Source organism: Trichomycterus rosablanca, chromosome 1 (assembly GCF_030014385.1).
Source record: "Trichomycterus rosablanca isolate fTriRos1 chromosome 1, fTriRos1.hap1, whole genome shotgun sequence".
NCBI classification, from domain to species: domain Eukaryota; kingdom Metazoa; phylum Chordata; class Actinopteri; order Siluriformes; family Trichomycteridae; genus Trichomycterus; species Trichomycterus rosablanca.
Window position 1 is genome coordinate 4,120,344 of NC_085988.1, and position 23,199 is coordinate 4,143,542.

The 23,199-nt window shown below is 38.8% G+C and overlaps 2 pseudogenes; one reads left to right on the top strand and one right to left on the bottom strand.

Annotated features, from left to right (window-relative positions):
- LOC134316941 (zinc finger protein 850-like) overlaps nt 1-23,199 on the bottom strand; it is a 1,214,164-nt pseudogene that overhangs the window by 589,513 nt on the left and 601,452 nt on the right.
- LOC134316904 (NACHT, LRR and PYD domains-containing protein 12-like) overlaps nt 11,645-23,199 on the top strand; it is an 84,850-nt pseudogene continuing 73,295 nt past the window's right edge.

Sequence of the window (23,199 nt, forward strand, 5' to 3'; positions counted from 1 at the left end):
GTCTTGGGGCCCCTTCTTTTCATCATTTACCTCCTTCCCCTTGGCCACATCTTTCGTAAACACCACATTAGCTTCCACTGTTATGCGGATGACACCCAGCTCTATTTCTCCTGCAAACCCACTCTCAACATCCCACCCACCTCCCTTACTGATTGTTTAACAGAAATAAAATCCTGGTTTTCGGCAAATCTCCTAAAATTAAACAGTGATAAAACTGAGGTTCTCCTCGTTGGTACTAAAACAACATTATCCAAAACCAACAGTCTGTCTATTGACATTGACAATTTTTCTGTTATCCCCTCAACTCTGGTAAAGAGTTTGGGTGTCATCCTCGACACTACTCTATCATTCCAAGCCCATATCAATAACATTACCCGGTCTGCTTATTTCCACCTACGTAATATCAGTCGTCTTCGCCCATCTCTTACTCCACATACCACTGCCATTCTTGTTCATAGCCTTGTCACTTCCCGTCTAGACTATTGTAATTCTCTCCTTTTCGGTCTTCCACACAAATCTCTCCATAAGCTTCAACTGGTCCAAAACTCGGCTGCCCGTATTATCACTAGAACCCCTTCTTTCCACCATATCACTCCTGTTCTGTCACAGCTCCACTGGCTCCCGGTCAAGTTCCGCATCGATTACAAAATCCTTCTTCTCACTTTCAAGGCCATCCATAATCTCGCTCCAACTTATCTCTCTAATCTTCTCACTGTTGCTACTCCCTCTCGTTCTCTCAGATCTTCCTCCTCTATTCACTTTACTGTACCCTCTGCCCGTCTCACCACCATGGGGAGCAGAGCTTTTAGTCGCTCTGCTCCCCGAGTTTGGAATTCTCTGCCATCTGAATTACGGAACATAAGCTCTCTCCAACAGTTCAAATCCTCACTTAAGACTCACCTGTTTAGGACAGCCTATAACACCTGATTGGTGCTTTTGCTGTGTCATAGTTTTAACTGTTTTAATTGCTGCTTGTTTGTTTCTTTGTATTTTATTGTTGTGGTGATTGTAAGGTGTCCTTGGGTGTCAGAAAGGCGCCTATGAAATAAAATGTATTATTATTATTATTAATAAGAGCCGTGAAATCTGCAAATTAGACTGCCAAAATTGAATCCATATCAAAGCGTCCTGATCACTGCAGGGAATAAATAGTGTATCAGAGTAATTAATAAAAGGAAAATGGAAACTACAAAAAAACCAAGGAACAGGGCCTTGCAATGTCTGGCAGCAGAAGGAGAAAAGATTTCAACTGAGGCAGAACAGAAACCGAAAGCTGGATCCAAGCCAACTGAAAAAGCTGAGACACAGCGGAAAGTCCCATGCATACCAGCTCAGTCCCAAATGCCCTACGAATCAGAAGAAAAAGTTGAAATCTGGCCAAGTGCTCCAATCACGCCTGTCCCTATGCAATGGGACTAAGATATATCCTGAAATCCCCCAATTGCCCACAATATACTCTCCTATTACCAATCTCAAAATCATAGAAGGATATATGTCTATAGAAGATCCATGCACCAAACGACAACTAGACACCATGCAGGATGTAATACAAGCTCAAGTGGGCGCAATAGACGTACTATGCGAGGAGATTGGAAAGATAAAGGAAGGAATCAACCATGTGATGAACCAACAGCCCCATTCCAGCATCGAGTCACCACCAAGAACTCAGACTGAGGAATGCAGGTACCATGGGTCTGACCGGACAGTCCAAGACCAGTCCGTGTCCCAGTGGGTCGAACAGGGACATCGAGAGGCCCTAAGAGTTGAAAACATGGGAGACGAAGCAGTAGAGGCAGCAACCCACACCGGCGGTGTTACCAGCGTAAGAAGCCCCCATTCATGTAAATGATATTCAAAGTGAAAGCAGCTAGGTTACTGACGGACCCTTCAGAAAAGAGGAAGGTCAAATTGAAAGTGACTGAAGGGTATCTGGAAGTGGAAGAGCAAGAGAGTAACCAGGGCCGAGTAGGGATGACCAAACTCGGGCGCCATCCACAGTAGCAAGCCACATCGCCTGCTCATGCCTGTTATGGGCACAGACTCATTATGGGCAGCAGTTCTATGTTCCGCCCAATGCTACACCTGTGCAAACGACCACAGGAGGCCAGTGGCAGCAAAGGCCAGCTGGCTCCTATCAGAATGCCCCACCCAATGCCCAACAACTGCCAGTGGGCACCTGGGAGTATAACCAGCCCGCTCAGTATTGAAGGGACCTAGAGCATCCAACTGTAGGTGAAGTCATCCCAGCTAATGTGGAACCAATGGTCACCTGCGTAATCGAGGGGTTTGAGATGGAACTAATGACTGACACTGGAGCTACGGCATCTTGTATCACAGGATTACAAGGTACGCCCCACCTCTGTCTGATCAAACCCTTAGAACAATAGGATACTCTGGGAGACCTGAAGAACAAAAATATACTAAACCATGGTCACTGCAGTGACAAATACAGGTCCATTAATTTTTGAATGCCCCTAAATGCCCAGTTAACCTACTTGGACGAGATTTATTAACTAAGATTGGTGCCATCGTTTATTGCACTCCTGAAGGACTAAAATTAAACTTGCCTGGCCAAACCCCACCCAATTAATCATGCACAAAAATTATCTTTCTGGGACCAACCAGCTCACCTGCTAACCCTCCAGAACTTACCACAGTACATTGGTGTAAACTAATTCCAGATGAACCCAACACCCCTGAAATCCAGAGAACATTTATGGAATGGAAACCATGGATACTCACGATGGGACCGTATGGCCCTTCATTGGACCTCCTCCATTGCACCTATAATTACCTATGCCAGCCCGACGAACAACGTCCCTCACGTCACAGAAAAATGGTTGGGAAGCATTCCTGACAAACTGTGGACCCTTACGATGTGGGCTGTGTCTCGTCCAGAACTGTCACAGTTAGACTAAAACACGATCAGAGCCCAATTTGGTGCCCACAGTATCCATTGAAGCAAGATCAGGTTCAAGGAATAGCAGACACCATTACTGGGCTCCTAAAAGCAGAGGTTTTATGGCCATGTAGATCACCCTGAAACACCTCTATTTTACCTGTACCCAAAGTGGAGAACCGAGGCTGGAGAATGGTACATGATTTGATCGAAAACATCACTGTTCTCGACCCACATCTGGCCCTACAGAACTTGACCCCAGATCACACTCATTTTAGTGTCATAGACCTGGCCAACGCCTTTTTCTGTCTGCCCCTCCATTCAAGTGTACTAGACATCTTCTTGTTCACCTACAATGGCAGTTGTAAGCAATACACTTACAACTGCTTTCCTCATGGGTATAATGACAGTCCAGGCCTATTCAATCAAGCCCTGAAGCAAGACCTTCAAGACCTGTCCCTGCCTGAAGGTGTCACACTAGTTCAGTGTGTGGATGACCTACTAATAGCCGCACCATCGGCGGACACCTGCCTGCTACAGTTAGCCGTTTGTGCTAATTATTCAGTCTGATCAAAAATCATCTGACATCTCATTTTTATCATAAATCATGATAAATCTTCACAAATACTAGAGCTTATACACTTTTATGTATTGTATTATGTATTATTAATTGTATAAGTAAAATCATTAATTGTATGTGTATGAAATTATTAAATCTATTATGTATCTCTTGATTATGATATTGTGAAACTGAGAGTCAGGTCCTGATCATTTTGAACTGAAGCAGATAGCTAGTAGGCAAAACAGAAAACAGTCACAAGTGTACACATGATAGCAAACATGATTTTTGAACAGTAAGCTGACCAGATGAAACCAGTTTAAGAACAAAGGAGGGATGTATATTCTTACACACACAAGGGTATATAAGGATATAAGAAGGTGTGTGAGTGTTATATCGGGGCTACTTTTCGTTTTGCATGCTTAGTTAGTATTTAATATTTATTATTTAATAATATAATATAGTATTTAGTTAATTTTGCATAGAGGTTAGTATTTACGAGCCCTCAGCTGAGTGACTGGTACTGTTGACTTTTACATAGTTTGTAATAAACAATTTTGTTGATTCATAACTGAGCAGATCTTTTCCATTAATGAACATGACAAAAGCTTTGGTGTGTTTTTCTTTGGTGTGTCCAAAGAAAAACATGTGTGTTGCACCCCCTCCCCTCCCCAACACACACACACACACACACACACACACACACAAGTGAAAGTAAAAGTGTTTGGAGCATCCACACCTTCACATGGAGCATTAAAATCATTCACATCTTTTATTTCTACCTGAAAGAAACGCAAAAAATATTCCACTGATCACTACAGGTGAGATTTATTTCTTACAGTAAACAATCTTTAATATACACACTTTCATTTTTGTAAATGAAATTACTTTTGATCTTTATATAAAATTATTATTGGGTATAATATTTTACATTAAAACTACTGGATATTATTAATAGCTATTAAATATTGTAGCAGACATACAGTAGATCTAATGATACTTTATATTCATTCTAAACCCTGTGTGTAATAAATGTAATAAAGTGTATTAATAAAGAGCATTAGCTGGAGTAACTAGATAAAGTCATTCAGCAGGGCTGTTTATGCTCATGATTAATAATAGTTCAGTTTCATTCTATTTTCTTCTTTTACTGTAAATGTAGATATAAAAGTTCGTAAATCTTCACTTACCCACAATACACCAAAGATTATAAACTAAAATTGTTCAGTGATTCTACATTTGAACTGTTGAAATACAGAAATATTTTATAGTTTGTATTTGAACTTTAATGTTTGTAGTAAATTTATTTGAATAAGTAATAGTCTTATAACTGATGTAGATTTTATTTATTACATTTGTATCTTTATTAATAATAAAATTTCCCTGGATAATAAATTGATGATTTGATTATTCAGTAAATATTCAGATTGTGACAAAAATAAATATTAATGTGAAGCTAAAACTGCATCTTTATTCAGATCTACAGAATCTGGATGTTCATGACCAGTGATCTTCTCAAATGTTTAAAAATGGAGCTTCACCAAGATGAAAGTTCCACACCACTCCAGCAGAGGTGAAATTCCATCTTCTGGGTTCTTTTCTAACTTCTGGATAAGTCATCAATGCACTCTTCAATTAATGTTGGTTGTTTAGCTACTTCAGGGAAGATTCACCACAGTTCCCAGTGTTCCCAGTCCCAGAGCATCAGGAACAGTTTTGTAACCCTTTACTTGTGTTACTGTTTCATTTATTCCTACATTTCTTTTGATCTCAGCACAGTGTTGCTGCTTGTTGAGATCTTTAAGCTACGTCACGTTGCTGTAAAGGTTTTAAGTGTTTAGATTCACAGTGCTGCAGTAATCCATCCCGAGTGTGTTGAGTCTAATTAAACCCAATCAGTAATTAACTTAAGTTCATTAGTTAATTCAGTAACTAAGAGGGTATTTACTTTTTCATATAGTCAGCTGGTGTGTGAAATGTGTTTTTTTTTTAATATATCAAATAATCGTGGTTACACAGGATGTGTTTGTTTATACTTTTTAATCTTGCCCAGTTCAGGTCGTACATTGGGAAAGACAGATTGCAGAGTACCAAACGATCTGAGATTGTAACTTCCATGTTTCCTTATTAAGAGACAAGACAAATAGGAAGGAGTGATACCCAGAATGGTTTTGTAAATGAACAAATGCCAATTTAGAATAAAGTACACAATGATGAATAAGGGGACTACAGTTGATGATGAAGCTCAGTGCCCCGTGGTAAACACTATCCAGCATGTAAAGACAATGCAATTGGAAGCATTCATACATCACGTCACCATTTTTCAGACAGTGCTGATCATACAGTGTTTGAGGTGGTAAAGAACAAGCATTTTGTTTTGTCTGCATTTAAAACAAGAGTCACGCGGCAGAAACAGACCAGATGCTCGCGAAGTGTAGAGCAAAGTTTAATATCATAAGAGTGCAAAACCGAAATATCAACTGAATTTGGCAGACAAAACCAAAGGACGAAGGCAAAAACGGGAACATGGAAGGCAAAATGGGTCATACACAGTAATAGCAATAAACAGTAATCAAGAACGCTAGGTATGCAAACTAAGTTGGCAATACTTCACGATGAGATAAACAAACTGGAGCATTTAAATAAAGTTCATGTAATTAAAAACAGCTGAAACAAATCAAAACACTGGCGATGATGTGAGAGTCTGTTGGATTATGGGAAATGGAGTCCATATCGTTAAAAGCAGGATGCGTTAGTACACGTGACAACAAGTTGCAGATAACAAAGCTGTTCCTGTACTCTATCAAACACAAGCTGTAAATACTGAAAGGCCTCGGCAGGTGTCATCAGCATAGAAATGAAAAGTTGACATTGGAATATTCTGACCAAGATTATTTATGTAGATGGTGAATAAGTGGCCCAGCACAGATCACAGAGCACATGATTGTGGCCTGTGGAATGTTGGTCCACTCCTCTTCAATGGCTGTGTGAAGTTGCTGGATATTGGCAGGAAGTGGAACACGCTTTCTTATACGCCAATCCAGAGCATCCCAAACATGCTCAATGGGTGTCCGGTGAGTATGCTGGCCATGCAAGAACTGGGATGTTTTCAGCTTCCAGGAATTGTGTACAGATCCTTGCTGGGGCCGTGCATTATCATGATGCAACATGCGGTGATGGTCATGGATGAATGGCACAACAATGGGCCTCAGGATCTTGTCACGGTATCTCTGTGCATTCAAAATGCCATCAATAAAATACATAAATAAAACATATGCCTGCCCATATCATAACCCCACCGCCACCATGGGCCACTCGATTCACAACCGTTTGTTGCAGCAGCTGTCCGGGTGGCTGGTCTCAGACGATCTTGGAGGTGAAGATGCTGGATGTGGAGGTCCTGGGCTGGTGTGGTTACACGTGGTCTGCGGTTGTGAGGCTGATTGGATGTACGGCCAAATTCTCTGAAACACCTTTGGAGACGGCTTATGGTGGAAAAAAGAACATTCAATTCGCGGGCAACAGCTCTACGGCGAGTCTCATATACAAAACTAACTACAGAACTCCCGAACACACATGTATAAACCAGGTTGCATTCTGATTGGCTGAGCTGAATGTCACTCACATATCGCTCCTTCAATATTGTAATATAATAATAACAACCTGGCGAATGCCGCCAATGGGGAGGCAGTTCGGTGGGGGTTGAGTTCATGTCGTGGAGGCCCCCCCCCAGCCATGGGCCCCAGTGCACCTGCCCCCCCCCCCCTGGTAGTTACACCCCTGGCTTGGGGTAGTAATACAAAAACTAGAATTGTAAAATGGATAAGTAAAAAATGTAATTGATCAATTAAAAGTTAAGTAAAAAGCTATCAGATATAAGTATCAGAGCTTTCAGACTGTGCATCTTAAAGCAGCAAATAAGCTTCTGGGATACCAATAAAACCACTATAAAACACAATGCAATGATCTGTGACATAGTGCAGAAGAAAATTTTAGTTTTACCACTATATATATATTTAAGCAATAGAACACGAGAGGGAGTGTGTTATCACGAATAACATCACGGCTGTGATTCGGTCGCAGGCACGAGCCAAAGGCGAGTAGATCATCACAGCCGTGATGTTATTCGTGATAACACACAACCTCAAGTGTTCTATTGCTTTTATACAACAGTTTTTACAAAATAAAGAAAGAAAATAAATCAAAGAAGCCCTGAATTTCATAATAAATATGCTTTAATATTGACAATACCTTCCGCCAAAAAATAGTTCCACAACGAATATAAAGTACAAAGTAGTATAAACGAGTATAAGACACTAACTGTTGTATATATATATATATATATATATATATATATATATATATATATATTTATACTGTACACGAATAAATTATTTTTAATAAAACTGAATAACCTGAAGATTTTATTGGTGCAGATTAAAAGAGGCATGGTCGTTTCCTGTCTGTTTGTACCTGAATTGGCTCAGTCTTAAAACCCCTGTGAGAAAAATTAAAGCACAAGCTTTTTTATTTTTTTTACTACTGAGTGCCTTTCTGTCTCTTTGCTGCTGTAAACACTGAATGTTTTCCCACTGTGGGACTAAAATGATCTTCTTATCTTAAGTGAGTTCTGTATCAGTATCATTAACTTTACAGAACAGCAGTGGTATCTTTTAGTTCACAGCATAGTAAAAACACACCATTAGGTAATGAAATAACGTTGGCATTAAAATGCTTACCTTTGCATGGAGATCTGGGTGACTTGTCTGCAGATGTTGTTTCAGATTTGTTGTGCTTTTACCCGAGATTGTCGCCCCACATGGTTTACACATCGTCTTGTTTTTTACGACGTCAAATGAGAAATGTATCCATATATCGGCTCTCCTCTTTCTCCCTGTTGATATTGTCGAGTTAACCTAGTTGGCTAGTCTGGTCTTCCCGGGTTTAGATCAAATTTGTGCAAGTGTGGTTTTACCGCGTTACTGCAAAAGAGATTAGTACTGATTGGATGGCTACCCGGCTTGTCCCACCTCTCCACATACGCTAAAGTAGTTATGATTGGATCTCTTCCTAACTTGTCCCTACCTTCCACAAAACTAAATCAGTTCTGATTGGATGTCGTCCCTGCCAAACATTTTCGTCTCGTTTTTATTCGTTGACGAAAGTGTCATAGTTTTTATCCTTTTATGTAGTTTTTATTTAGTTATCATCTCGTTTTTGTCATGAAAAAAGGTGTGTTGATGAAAACTATGACGAAAATCATTCGTCAACGACATTAACACTGCTACAGACTGTGAAAATAAAAATGCATTAGTGTATCATTTTCTTCTGAAAACACTAAATTTGTGTCGAGCCAGAGACGGTTGATGTGCAGAAATCTGTGAGGTGTCTGAACATGGAGACTGATGTGGTGTCTGAAGCAGAGAGATTTGTGCAGAATAATAACAGGTGCTAAAAAGTCATTTAACTGAGTGATACATCGGAAGTGTCTTAAGTGATGAAGGCAATCCCAGCGTTGATTGCGGCAGCTCTTCTCTCACAGAAAAATAAACATGGCTGACGGCCTAAGAAACAAAAGGAGTTATTTTCAAACGTAAATAAATTATTATTGATTTTTAACTTGTATAAACTTGTACTAAGTGTTTTTATTTGCAAGTTCGGGCTTGTCAGCAAATGTAACTGTTTTCGGTACACAAAGTGGCTGTTAGTTGACATGCTAGCGTGCTGTGCCACCCCATCCCATTGGTTTATATGGCAAGATGTTAAATGCTAAATGGAATCGCTGTCCGAGTAGCACGTTTAAATAACCTGACTTATTAGAATCCTCTGAGGCAGCTGCCTGTGTAGGTAGTAAGACAGCAAGGCAGCTCACTAGGTTTTCAAACACACCCATAATGTATTATTGTTCCTGTATGCATGGGTCAGTGTCTGGTCTCTTGTTTTTTAATGCAGTTTTTATGAAATACAATAAGGACATTTTGGAAAAATAATGGTTTATCTTCAATAAATTATCGAATAAATTATTACATAAAACAAAAATGTTTAGTAGGAAGCAATTAATTCTTATAGTGGTGCATCTTATGACCTAAAATTGATGTAAAACAGTTTATTATTGTTTCCTAATATGCATCTAATATCACACACACATATTGTCAAGTCAAGTCAACTTTATTTATATATCGCTTTTTACAATAGACATTGTCTCAAAGCAACTTTACAGAATCCAGGACCAACAGATACAAAAACCCCTGTTGAGCAAGCCGAGGGCGACTGTGGCAAGGAAAAACTCCCTGAAATTTACAGGAAGAAACCTTGAGAGGAACCAGACTAAGCACTCAGTACTTCTTGGGTAACCTGGAGGATACTTTAAATAAATGCACGATTTACACAAAGCATACAAACACAGAATTAAATAATCTAAAAGTTATAACTGGTAATAAATAGATAAATAAAATCTTTAAATTTTAGTGTAAAACAAAAACAAACATTACAAGAACGTTCATATAACGTTACACTTTAAGCCACTTTTTATCAAGGTCACATAACGTTTATAAAACTTTCTACTTTTGTTATTGTAAGAGCGTTTGCTCATAACCTTAGGAGAACTTTTACATAACTTTAGTAGCGGTTGTGGGAACCGGCCCTGTAACTGTTCTAGTTCTAACTCGTCTCTACATGTTTGTTCTTGATACTGAAAGTATTTGGAGCGTCGACACCTTCACACAGAACATTAAAATCATGAAAACCTTTTATTTCTACCTGAGAGAAAACAGACTGATCACTACAGGTGAGATTTATTTCTTACAGCAAACAATCTTTAATATAAAACTAAGAAACTTAGAAGAAAAGGTTTTCAGTATCAGGACAGAGTTCTGGTAACTTTCTGTCTTTAGTAGCGTCAGTCTCTATGTTTAATTACTGTACAGACTCTCATTATCAGTTAAACACACATTATGGTAAATAAACATTTAATTTAAATGTCCAATTATTATTTTTTTTTTGTGGAAAATCATTTTACTGATCACTGAAGATGATAATTATTTTTTACAGCAAACAATTTTCTCAGTATTAGAACAGAGTTCTGTAACTTTCTGTCTATAGTTCTGTATACACACATCAATGTTCCACACCCATTTCATTATTCTATTTTATCTGTAGTTTCTGTAATCATTATACAATCATGTATTTTTGCAGCTACAGTTGAACATGTAAACTTGACTTATATGTGTTATGTGTTAACTATAATGTGTATGTGTTATGTGTCAGGTGTTGAAGCAATGTAATTTTCGTTAATGGATTAATAAAGTGCTGCTATCTTAGAATAATTTAATAATGCAGATTAAAAATATGTTTTTATTTATAAATAATTGTATAGACCTAATGCAGATATATAAATCTTTTAAAATCCCATAGAGCGACAGTTGTTACCTCATTGTTCTTTTTTAATGATGCAGTATACATTTCCTAAAACACATGCACACAAACCTTTCTGTTGTTGCACATTCAGAATGAGGTCTGACATTTTATGCTAAAATAACAGTGGAATACAAGCACTGGTGCCCCCCTCCCCCCCTTACCATGACAGATTTTGTTTTTTGTACTTATGCTGATAACAGACTGGACATAATGTTATATAACTGCTCAAAATAATGAAGGGAACCCTTAAATCACACATCAGTGGTTGAAAATAACCTGGAGGTGTCCTCCCACACCTGGATCAGATTACATCTTGTTTTGTTTATGGTTTCCTGGAGTGTGAATAGTTGTGGAGTGGACTGTATCTGAACTCTGTGTTCTCTTATTTATGTGCTTATTTATTTATTTATGTGAGAACTCTGTGTTCTCTTATTTATGTGCTTATTTATGTGTTCTCTTATTTAGGGGTTTAGTTTATTCCAGCAAAAGACTCAACAGTACAACAGATTGAAGATGTTTATGATTGAATGAGCTACTCGGACTACTTTGAGATGGAGACTATTCATCTAGACTGCTCCAACTAACAATGAATACTGATATTGATAGGTAAATAGATCCTGTAAATTTTACCATCCAATATTTACCACCATTTTTTACATTTGTGACCTAACTGTCACCACATAAATCACTATTATACGTTTATATTTGCAGTCAGATCCAAACAAGGGGTTCAGATTCTTCAGTACCCAGTCATATCATCATAACCAGTGATGCTTCTGTGCATCATCCAGTACTGCAAGATGAAGATCCATCACCTGGATGCAGGTAACATGACACTGTTTCATTGTGTGAAGAAATGTTGTTTATATTATTGTAAATAGAGCTTTGGCCACTATGTTGCAGATCGTTCATGCAGGACTGAGCAAACCTTCTGCCCTTAAAACTAATTATACTGTGTTTTATTTATCAGTCCAATCTCAGTACAGAGATCAGAGTCTCCAGTACCCAGCTGTATATCCATGAAGAGTGATGAGTCTATGGATCCTCCTTTAAACTTTAAGGATGAAGATTCATCACCTGGACCGAGGTAAGAGCTCCTCAGAGTTCTCAGTGTGGTGTGTGTGTGTGTGTTATGTGTAATTGGTTCAATATATACATTTATGTTTTCAGTCCAATCTCAGTACAGAGATCAGAGGCTCCAGTACCCAGCTGTATCTCCATGAAGAGTGATGAGTCTATGGATCCTCCTTTAAACTTTAAGGATGAAGATCCATCATCTGGACCCAGGTAAGAGCTCCTCAGAGTTTGCAGAGTGTATGTGTGTGTGTTATGTGTAACTGGTTTAATATATACGTTTATGTTATCAGTCTAATCTCAGTACAGAGATCAGAGTCTCCAGTACCCAGCTGTATCTCCATGAAGAGTGATGAGTCTATGGATCCTCCTTTAAACTTCAAGGATGAAGATCCATCATTTGGACCCAGGTAAAAGCTCCTCAGAGTTCTCTCTCTGTGTGTGTGTGTGTGTGTGTGTTATGTGTGTGTGTTATGTGTGTGTAATTGGTTTAATAAAGAGTGACGGATCTATGAATCATCCTTTGAACTTTAAAGATGGAGATTCATCGACTAGACCCAGGTAAGCGCTCCTCAGAGTTGAAGGTGTAATGTGTATCGTGTGTGTAAATTGTAAAGTGTCTAGATTAAATATGTTTATACTTTCAGTCCAATATCAGTATAGAGAAAAGTTTGTCCAGTACTACTAAAAGAGACTCTGACTTTCATGAATTTGTGCAAAAGATTAGAAGGAATCTGATATTCAGGTCGAGGGTCTTGACCTTCATATGGGTGTATTGATCAGGACATGAGTCCGTTTGAGAATATAAATACTGAATAAAAATGGTGGAGACTTTCTGTGCTATAAGTAAGATGTTGAAAGTATCAAGTCAGTGATCACTCACATCCAACCTCATGACATCTGAGTGATCTGTAGAGTCACTGAAAATAAAACCGTAGATTCTAATTCAAATAGCTTTACTGCATAATATGTAACCAAACACTGTAGATCTTCCTCTTTTATGCTACTAGAATGGTCCTTTATTGTAAGGAACTGCATCAGAAGCTTATTAGAGCCACTGTTGGATACTCCTTCTCACAGTAAATCCTTGCCAATGTCCAGTCACTCCAAAACAAAGTTGTTGAGCTTCAGGCAAATGTTAAGTTTCTGAAATAGTATGACATCACTTGTCTTATTGCATTAATTGAAACTTAACCTAAATACATTTTTGCCACGGACTGGTGAATCACTTGGTGGATGTTTGTATCTTGAGATCAACAAAACTGGTGTAACACAGTTATCATTAGAGAGACAGTGTGCACACACATTAAACATTAAACTCGTCTGTATCCTTAAAGCTCTTTTATTCATCTAGGGCATTCCCACAGTCATTTGTTATTTCACTAGCCACACCCAAACACGACTACTGCCAGAACTGTTGAAACTAAACATCACTTAAATAGAACCTGTCTGGCAATGTGCTGCAGGCTAAAATTTTACAAAGCAGCACACGGTGCTTTATTCTAAACAGATTTAATTACAAGATGCCAAACAAAGTCATTAAAGTCTGGAAAGAGATGAAAAGCCATTGCCAAGACTCCGTGAGAGTTATTATCCAATTTCCATTTCCATCACTCAAATTTTATGGGGGGCTGCAGGTGTGTTACTGTGTGCGTGTGTGCAGTGTATTGTTTTTGTGTGAAGTATGTGTATTGTATTCTTGTGTATGTAGTGTGTGTTTGTATTGTGTGTATAGTGTGCGTCAACAATTCCACCTTAGGAAAAAGAAAACTGAGGACTCTGGAAGTGCTGCTAGTTCTAGATTTGATAGCTTTTATCAGCAGGTAGAAGTGCTTCTGAATTCAAAATGTGTTTAGGAGTTGTCAGTAAGAGGTCAGTTGGTGCTGCACAACACCAAAACATCAGGTTTATTATTATTTTTTTTTTGTATTTTATTATTGATGTAATCCTCACATGCATGGTTTGTTGAATTCATACGGGTAAAGATGAAAGTTTCTAACAAAGTTTCAACAGAATTGTGTTTTTAAATTTTTTTTTAACTGTTGCCTGTACCTGTTGTTTGTATTAAAGTGAGGAGGAAATGTATCCTGATGTATTCTGTAGATCTCGCTGAACAAAAGCATGCACTGATTGATATGACACACGTGTTCCAGCAGCTTTAGAATCATGGCAGATCTGTTTATTTATTTAAATTTTTGGGTTTCTCAATTGCTAGGCTAAAAATAATTGACATCTCGAAAATGTCATGAAAAACCGATTCAATCATTAAAAGTGATTAAAAGTGTATTTAATCTTCAACTGTGTGTAATAACCATTAGTAAAAAAAATATGTTTTTTATTTTAGAAAAACCATCTGGAAAAAAATTAGATGAGATGTTTGATATCAGCACATTACACTTAGAACATTTAAAGTTAGTGCAACTGAAAATAGGACCAACTGTAATTTTATGTGTCCACAGCATCCTGCCGGGGGCGATAGCTAAAACACCAAAGAAAATCACCAGAAATATGGGGTAAGATCAAAGCCAGTAGAAAATCCACAGTGGTGTTATTATACAGTGGAGGTAGATGTTCTATCATGTTAATCTACAAATTAAATTTGATTAGATAGATTTGAAATTAAACATAATCTCTATCTGCTTGTATTGTTCTCATAACCACATTACAGGTCTGACTTCATATCTGCTGGAACTGAAGTTCAGAAGAAGCTCAAATTAAATCTGATAAAGAAGTTTCAGTGTGTAAATGAAGTGATCACAAAGCAGGGAAACCCAACACTTCTGAATGAGATCTACACCGATCTCTATATCACAAAGGGAGAAAGTGGAAAAGTCAATAATGAACATGAGGTAAGGCAAATCGAGGCAGCGTCCAAGAGAGCAGCAACAGAGGACACGCCCATCAAATGTAACAACATCTTTAAACTTTTATCAGACCAAGATGAACCCATCAGGACTGTCCTAACTAAGGGTGTTTCCGGCATCGGAAAAACCGTCTCTGTACAGAAGTTCATTCTGGATTGGGCTGAAGGGAAAGAGAATCAGGACGTCCACCTCATATTTCCACTTCCTTTCAGAGAGCTGAATTTAATGAAGGACCACAAACTGAGTCTGATGGATCTCCTTCATTTCTATTTTCAGGAGATAAGTGAAACTGACATTTCCAGCTTGTACAAAGTTCTGTTTATTTTTGATGGGTTGGATGAATGTCGTTTACCTCTAGATCTCCAGAACTCAGTGAGATTGAGTGATGTAAATGAATCAGCATCAGTTCATGAGCTGCTGATGAACCTGATCAAAGGGAATCTGCTTTCTTCTGCTCGGATCTGGATCACCTCCCGCCCAGCAGCAGCTGATCAGATCCCCTCTGAGTGCATCGATCGAGTGACGGAGGTACGAGGATTCAGTGATCCACAGAAGGAGGAGTACTTCAGGAAGAGGGTCAGTGATCAGAGTCTAGTCAGTAGAATCATCTCACACCTGAAGTCATTAAGAAACCTCTACATCATGTGTCACATTCCGGTCTTCTGCTGGATTACAGCCACAGTTCTAGAGAGAATGTTTGGTGAAGCAGAGAGGGGAGAGATCCCCAAAACTCTGACTCAAATGTTCACCCACTTCCTTATCATTCAGACCAACGTCATCAGAAAAAAGTACATGAAGAATCAGGAGGAAGAAGGAGAAATGATCCTCAAACTGGGAAAACTGGCTTTTAAGCAACTGATGAAAGGAAACCTGATCTTCTATGAGGAAGATCTGATGGAGTGTGGCATTGATGTTCAAGAAGCCTCAGTGTACTCAGGTGTGTGTACACAGATCTTCAGAGAGGAGTTTGGACTTCACCAGAGTAAAGTGTACTGCTTTGTTCATCTGAGCATTCAGGAACATCTTGCAGCTCTATATGTGCATCTGACCTTCATGAACGAAAAGAAAAATGTTCTTCAACAGAGTGAGTCCTCAAAACTGAGTATCCTGAAGACAAAACAAATCTCAGATCTACACAAGAGTGCTGTAGATCAGGCATTACAGAGTAAGAATGGACATCTGGATTTTTTTCTTCGCTTTTTTCTGGGTCTCTCACTATCGTCCAATCAGAATCTCTTACAAGCCTTAGTGACACAAACAGGAAGTAACTCTCACTACAAACAGAAAACAGTTCGGTACATTAAGAAGAAGATCAGTGAGAATCCCTCAACAGAGAAATCCATCAATCTGTTCCACTGTCTGAATGAACTGGATGATCATTCACTAGTTCAGGAGATCCAACAATACCTGAAATCTGGAAAACTACAACAAACCAAACTCTCTGATTCTCAGTGGTCAGCTCTGGTCTTCATGTTACTGACATCATCAGAGGAGCTGGATGTGTTTAACCTGAGTGATTATACCAACCAGTACATCTCATCAGAGGAGGTTCTTCTGAAACTGATGCCGGTGGTTGCAGCATCCAGAGCAGTTCGGTGAGTAATGCTGAAGATTCCTGTTTCACATGAATTCTCTGCCCCCTTGTTTTTACCCCCTTTCTCAGCTGGACAGACAGACAACTCCCTCCTAAATACAGTTACACTGTGTGCATCAGAATGGAATAAAACTACAAAAAAAAAAAAAAACTTAAATAAAAAACACTACATGCACATAGCTGAAGTCAAGTGTTACATTTGGTACAATATGAAACTTAACCAAATGTAAAATAGCGCTAACAAGTTAGCATTTTGTGTAAAAATACCAATTGCTATAGTAACGACAACAACCGTATTCATTTACTTTCGTAACTTCTTAGTATGTTAGTGTTAAACTGTTTATAAATGCCATCAAGGCACGTCTCCAACTGTTACCAATCCAAGGGCTTCTTAATGACTTGCTTTTCTGTGCAAAAGTTGCATGTGGGAGACCATTAGGTTGCTTTACTACCTTGTGCACTTGGATAAGGTCTCTGCCGAGGAGGAGCAGTATATCGGGGTCTAACTTGGGAATCTTATCAGCTATGGACTTCAGATAGGGCTGGTATCTTGCAGCTTCAGGAGTAGGTATCTCTGCTCTGTTGTCGAACAACATGTTGCATTCGATGAGTGTAGGGAGTTAGAAACTGATTTCCTGGTATTTTGACTCTACAACAAACACAGATGCTCTTCTGCCTGTCGTCTCTGACACCCCTGTGCATGTTTTCAACGTGTATGGGGTGGAGTCGTCTGCTATTCGGAATAGGTCAAAGAAGGCAGATCTAGCAAAAGTTTTGTTGCTCTAATCATCAAGGATTGCATATGTTCTTATTTTTCTGTCTGGTTGTCAGGCCTTACGTTATTCTAAGGATTTCTCTCTGAATCCTTTGCACTTTGTTAATGGGTGGGGTTTCTTGTGAAGAGACACTGCTTATTGATGTCTTCCCTTCTTTCGGATTCATCCCTTTGGACAGCTTTGTTGACTTCTATTTTATGGATTGTGATCAGCATTTTAGAATAATGTGGTGGAACTCTGTAAAAAGTAAGAAGGTTTCATTGCGAACTAAGCTAAGAGAAAATGAGAATGGAGAGAAAATTACTTCACATCTTTTTTTGAACCTGCTCCCTTCTGACATCCATCTTTCTTGTAACGGATGTGGCAGCTTCTCGAGGATAGGACTAATGCCACGTGCAGTGTCTAGATAAGACAGGCCAGGCAAGTATCTTTTAGTCTTAGCCGTCTCTAACATGCTCGGCTGAGTCTGTGCCTAGCCATTTAATCAGCAAGTCGAGTTATTTACTTGGCTTAAGGTCCAGGCCCTCAATAGTATTTATAAAAGTAGACTTCCTTGAATGATATTTTTCTGCCTTGTCATTAAATTTGGTGAGCCCTGCTGTGAGCAAGTCGCGACATGCTAGGAATTTGGCCAAGTCCATTGTGTTTAAATGGCTAGATTAAACTCATTGGATGTATTACTGTGAAGGGCAAAATGCTGTTTGTTGTTTGAAGAAGTTTGTAATGGGAGTCCTCCCACTGGCACGTCTTGGAACTTTTCAACTGATGTACTTCAGTGTTGCATGGCTGGACGTCTTGATAGAAGATACTCAAGATGCCTTTATGTAATTGTACTGGTCCTGGATGTACCTTTTAGTTATCTGGAAGGGAAGACAGGATGTTTCTTGTGCTCCATCACTTGGATTTGGCGGCTGTGTCTGTTTGTCTGTTTCCACACCATTGTCACCACGTCTCATTTATTATTGGTTCCTTTGATTGTTGAACTTGTTTCTTCTTCTTGTCATTAGTTGCTTACACACATAAAAAAGTGTAAACTAAACTTTCGTCTCTTTGTATTTTGTATCTAGTGTTTTATCTTGTTTGGTGATGTACTTAGTTTTGACCCAGTCTGTTATGTTTTATTCTTTATTATGAATCTGCACATGTTGACTCTGTATGTCAGTGTTTAGAGTTTAAAAATAGACTTTTAACAAATTTACTCAAATACACCTAAACATGCCAAAAATCTAGTATTAACATAGTAACTAAAATTATAAGTTTCAATCAAATCAATTTTTAGTACATTTAATTAACCAGATTTAGTTATTAGATCAACAGATGATCTACACTTGTGCTATCGAATCAACTATCATGTTTTTTTTCAGGCTTGGTTCACGTGAACTAAAAGATAAAAGTTATGAAGCTCTGGCCTTGGTTCTCAGCTCAGAATCCTCCAGTCTGAGAGAACTCAATCTGTCTTATAATAAACTAGGAGATTCAGGAGTGAAGCGTCTCTCTGCTGTACTGGAGAATCCTCACTGTAAACTGGAGATACTGAGGTAAGATCATCTCTCTGAGAATCACACATGAGCTGCTCCTCACTAACTAATAGTAAGACTGAAACAGAGGATTTAGGTTTGAATGGAAGTTGTGTACCTCTGTTGTATTGAACAAGTGAACTAAAAGGAAGCTGATTTGTACAAATTGGGGAAAGGTGGTTTTAATGTTTTGGCTTACTAGATAATTGAGCGTTTCCGGCTCAACAGCTGCTGCTTGTGGGATTTTTGTTGTATTTTTTTATTTTTCCACTGTAGCCAATTTTACATATTGTGACTACATTCATTCCACTTTCTTGTTGTGTTGCTGTAGTTTTACTGATCATGTAGAGGCCATACTCTACAACCACAAATCAGAAAAAGTTGGGACATCATGGACAATGCGAAGAGTAAAAAAACAAAAAAAACAACAGAGTTTCTTACATTTCCTTTGACTTTTATTTTATGTCAGACATGATGAACCTGAGACATTTCATGTTTTATCTGCTCAACTTCATTTATTAATAAACATCCATTTCTGCATTTCAGGCCTGCAACACATTCCAAAAAAGTTGGGACAGTAAAGCATTAACTACTTTGTAATGTTGCCGTTCCTTTCCACCACACTTAAAAGACGTTTTGGCACAGAGGAGACCAAATGATTTAGTGTTTCAGCTTTTATTTTGTCTCGTTCTTCCTGCAAACACGTCTTAAGATGTGTAACAGTACAGGGTCGTTGACACATTTTTCATTTCAAAATTCTCCACACATTCTCTATTGGGGACAGGTCAGGACTGCAGACAGGCCAGTCCAGTACCCGTACCCTCTTCTTCCACAGCCACGCCTTTGTAATGTGTGCAGCAGGTGGTTTTGTATCGTCTTGTTGAAAAATGCTGGACGTCCCTGGAAAAGACGACGTCTTGAAGGCAGCACATGTTGCTCTAAGATCTCAATGTACGTTTCTGTATTAATGCTGCATCACAGAGTGTAAATGACCTTTACCAAGGGCACTGACACACCCCCATACCATGACAGACCCTGGCTTTTGGACTTGTTGCTGATAACAGTCTGGATCCTTTTCATCTTTGGTCCGGAGCACACAGCGCTTATTTTTCCAAAAAAGACCTGGAATGCTGATTCATCTGACCACAATACACATTTCCACTGTGTGATGGTCCATCCTAGATGCCTCCAAGCCCAGAGAAGTCGACGCCGCTTCTGGACATGGTTAACATAAGTCTTCTTTATTACACAGTAAAGTGTTAAGTATAATTTGTGCAGTAACTCTGTATTGTAGAGCTTGATAAAGGTTTAATAAACGAATCCCTCACCCATGTGGTTATATCAGCTAGTGTTGAGTGGAGGTTCTTGATGCCGTCTGAGGGATGGAAGATCACGAGCGTTCAGATTAAGCTTGCACCCTTGGCCTTTACGCACTGAAATCTCTCCCGATTCCTTGACTGGTTTAATGATATTCTGCACTGTAGAGGGAGAAATATGCAAATCCCTTCCAATCTTTCTTTGAGGTTCATTGTTTTTAAACATTTCAATCATTTTCTTACACATTTGTGGACAAACTGGATCCTCTGATCATCTTTACTTATCAGAGACTCTCAGCCTTTCCTGGATGCTGCTTTTGTGCCGAACCATGATTACAGTCACCTGTTTGGAATCCCATAAATATTTAGTTTTGTCAACTTATTACTAGCCCTAAATTGCCCCCGTCCCAACTTTGGAATGTGTTGCAGACCTGAAATGCAGGAATGGATGTTTATTAATAAATGAAATGAAGTTGAGCAGATAAAAGATGAAATATCTCAGGTTCACAGGACGCCTGGACTTGACAATGAAGATCTCAGCAACTACTGGCCCAATTCTAAGATCTTTTATCTGAGTAAGCAGTAGGCAGTGATAGCTCAGTGGTTAATCAGAAGGTTGACGGTTCAAGCCCCACCACCACCAAGTTGCCACTGTTGGGCCCCTGAGCAAGGCCCTTAACCCGCAATTGCTTAAAATCATGTTCAGTCATAACTGTAAGTCGCTTTGGATAAAAGCGTCTGCTAAATGCTGAAAATGTAATGTAAATGTAAGCTTCTTGATCACGTTGTTGCTGCATCTAGTGTGTTTGTTGAAAGTGTTCCAGTCTGGGTTTAAGGAAAATCACAAACTGTGCTTGTCAGGGTTGTTAATGATCTGATAATTGCAGCTGACAGACTGGGGTTACTGAACATCCTTGTTCTGTTAGACCTAACTGCTACATATTGAAAAAGTTGGTATTTTTAATACTAAAACTCTCCTGGTTTCAGTCTTATCTCTTTGTCTTAATAAACAGATTTAGGTCAGATTTACCTCTCCTTTCTTAGTTCCTGACCCACTGTTATTTATTATGTCCATGCTTCCATTTCAATTGTGGTTCATGGTCTTCTACAATAAATGATTCATCCACACTGATTGTAGACTGTAGTGACTCTGTAGATGATGAAGTTCCTCTAAAACTAAGAGAATGAAGAGTGGATCATTGTTCTCTCTGCAGGTTGTGTTATTGTGGTGTATCAGATGAAGGTTGTTCTGCTCTGGCTTCAGCTCTGAGATCAAACCCCTCACACCTGAGAGAACTCGATCTGTCTCATAATAAACTAGGAGATTCAGGAGTGAAGCGTCTCTCTGCTGTACTGGAGAATCCTCACTGTAAACTGGAGATACTGAGGTAAGATCATCTCTCTGAGAATCACACATGAGCTGCTCCTCACTAACTCATCTTCTCTAATAAAACTGTTTACATCATCTGGGAAATGTAATCAGTAATAAATTGACTGCAACCACACAGTACAGAATCTGTAAATCAGAATCTACCACAAATTGTCACTGTAATTATTATTATTATCATAATTATCATTATCAGTAAAAATAATAATATTTAAAAAACATTTACTACTTCTATCCCTGCTACTACTCATAATAACAGTAATACACAAAACTAACAGTTATTATAAATATTAAAACTAATAGCTTTATTAGCCGCCCCCTCACTGCCTGGTGGAAATCCAGTTAAATTTTCAGCTACAGATTTTCTCCATCTGCTAAAAAAAATCCATAAAATTACCAATTTTTTTTATCAACATAAATCCATTAAAGTTTCATCATGGAGTCAGAGAGGAGGAACCAGTCTGGTACAGTAATTCAGTAATGGAGACAGAGAGGAGGAACCAGTCTGGTACAGTAATTCAGTAATGGAGACAGAGAGGAGGAACCAGTCTGGTACAGTAATTCAGTAATGGAGTCAGAGAGGAGGAACCAGTCTGGTACAGTAATTCAGTAATGGAGACAGAGAGGAGGAACCAGTCTGGTACAGTAATTCAGTAATGGAGACAGAGAGGAGGAACCAGTCTGGTACAGTAATTCAGTAATGGAGTCAGGTACAGTAATTCAGTAATTCAGTAATGGAGACAGAGAGGAGGAACCAATCTGGTACAGTAATTCAGTCTGGTACAGTAATTCAGTAATGGAGACAGAGAGGAGGAACCAGTCTGGTACAGTCATTCAGTAATGGAGACAGAGAGGAGAAACCAGTCTGGTACAGTAATTCAGTAATGGAGTCAGAGAGGAGGAACCAGTCTGGTACAGTAATTCAGTAATGGAGACAGAGAGGAGGAACCAGTCTGGTACAGTAATTCAGTAATGGAGACAGAGAGGAGAAACCAGTCTGGTACAGTAATTCAGTAATGGAGACAGAGAGGAGGAACCAGTCTGGTACAGTAATTCAGTAATGGAGACAGAGAGGAGGAACCAGTCTGGTACAGTAATTCAGTAATGGAGACAGAGAGGAGGAACCAGTCTGGTACAGTAATTCAGTAATGGAGACAGAGAGGAGGAACCAGTCTCGTACAGTAATTCAGTAATGGAGACAGAGAGGAGAAACCAGTCTGGTACAGTAATTCAGTAATGGAGTCAGAGAGGAGGAACCAGTCTGGTACAGTAATTCAGTAATGGAGTCAGAGAGGAGGAACCAGTCTGGTACAGTAATTCAGTAATGGCTGCTCATGATCTTCATCATCATCAAGGAAAAATCCAGCAAACCAACCAGATCACTTTTACTATCAGTACATTCAACTGAAAGAAGCCATAAAGAAAACAGTAAACAATAAAACCTTTATAACCACAATATTCTACCTCTATATTTACACTTAAATTATATGGCCAAAAGTATGTGGACACATCTTCTAATTATTCACTAACAGGTGTTTCAGCCACACCCACTGCTAACAGGTGTATACAATTATTTAAAATACAATATTAAATCCAGATTAAGATGTATTAATTTAGATTATTTACTAATTTTGGATCTTTTCTCCGATGAAACAATTTCTGGTCTGTATTATTGTAATGATTATGTTATAATTTAGATTATTGTTTATAGATTTAGATTTAATTCATGAACTATTGTTGACAATTGAATTACTGTGCTTGTAACGGTGTGTGGGCTAGACGGACAGGAGGGGCGGA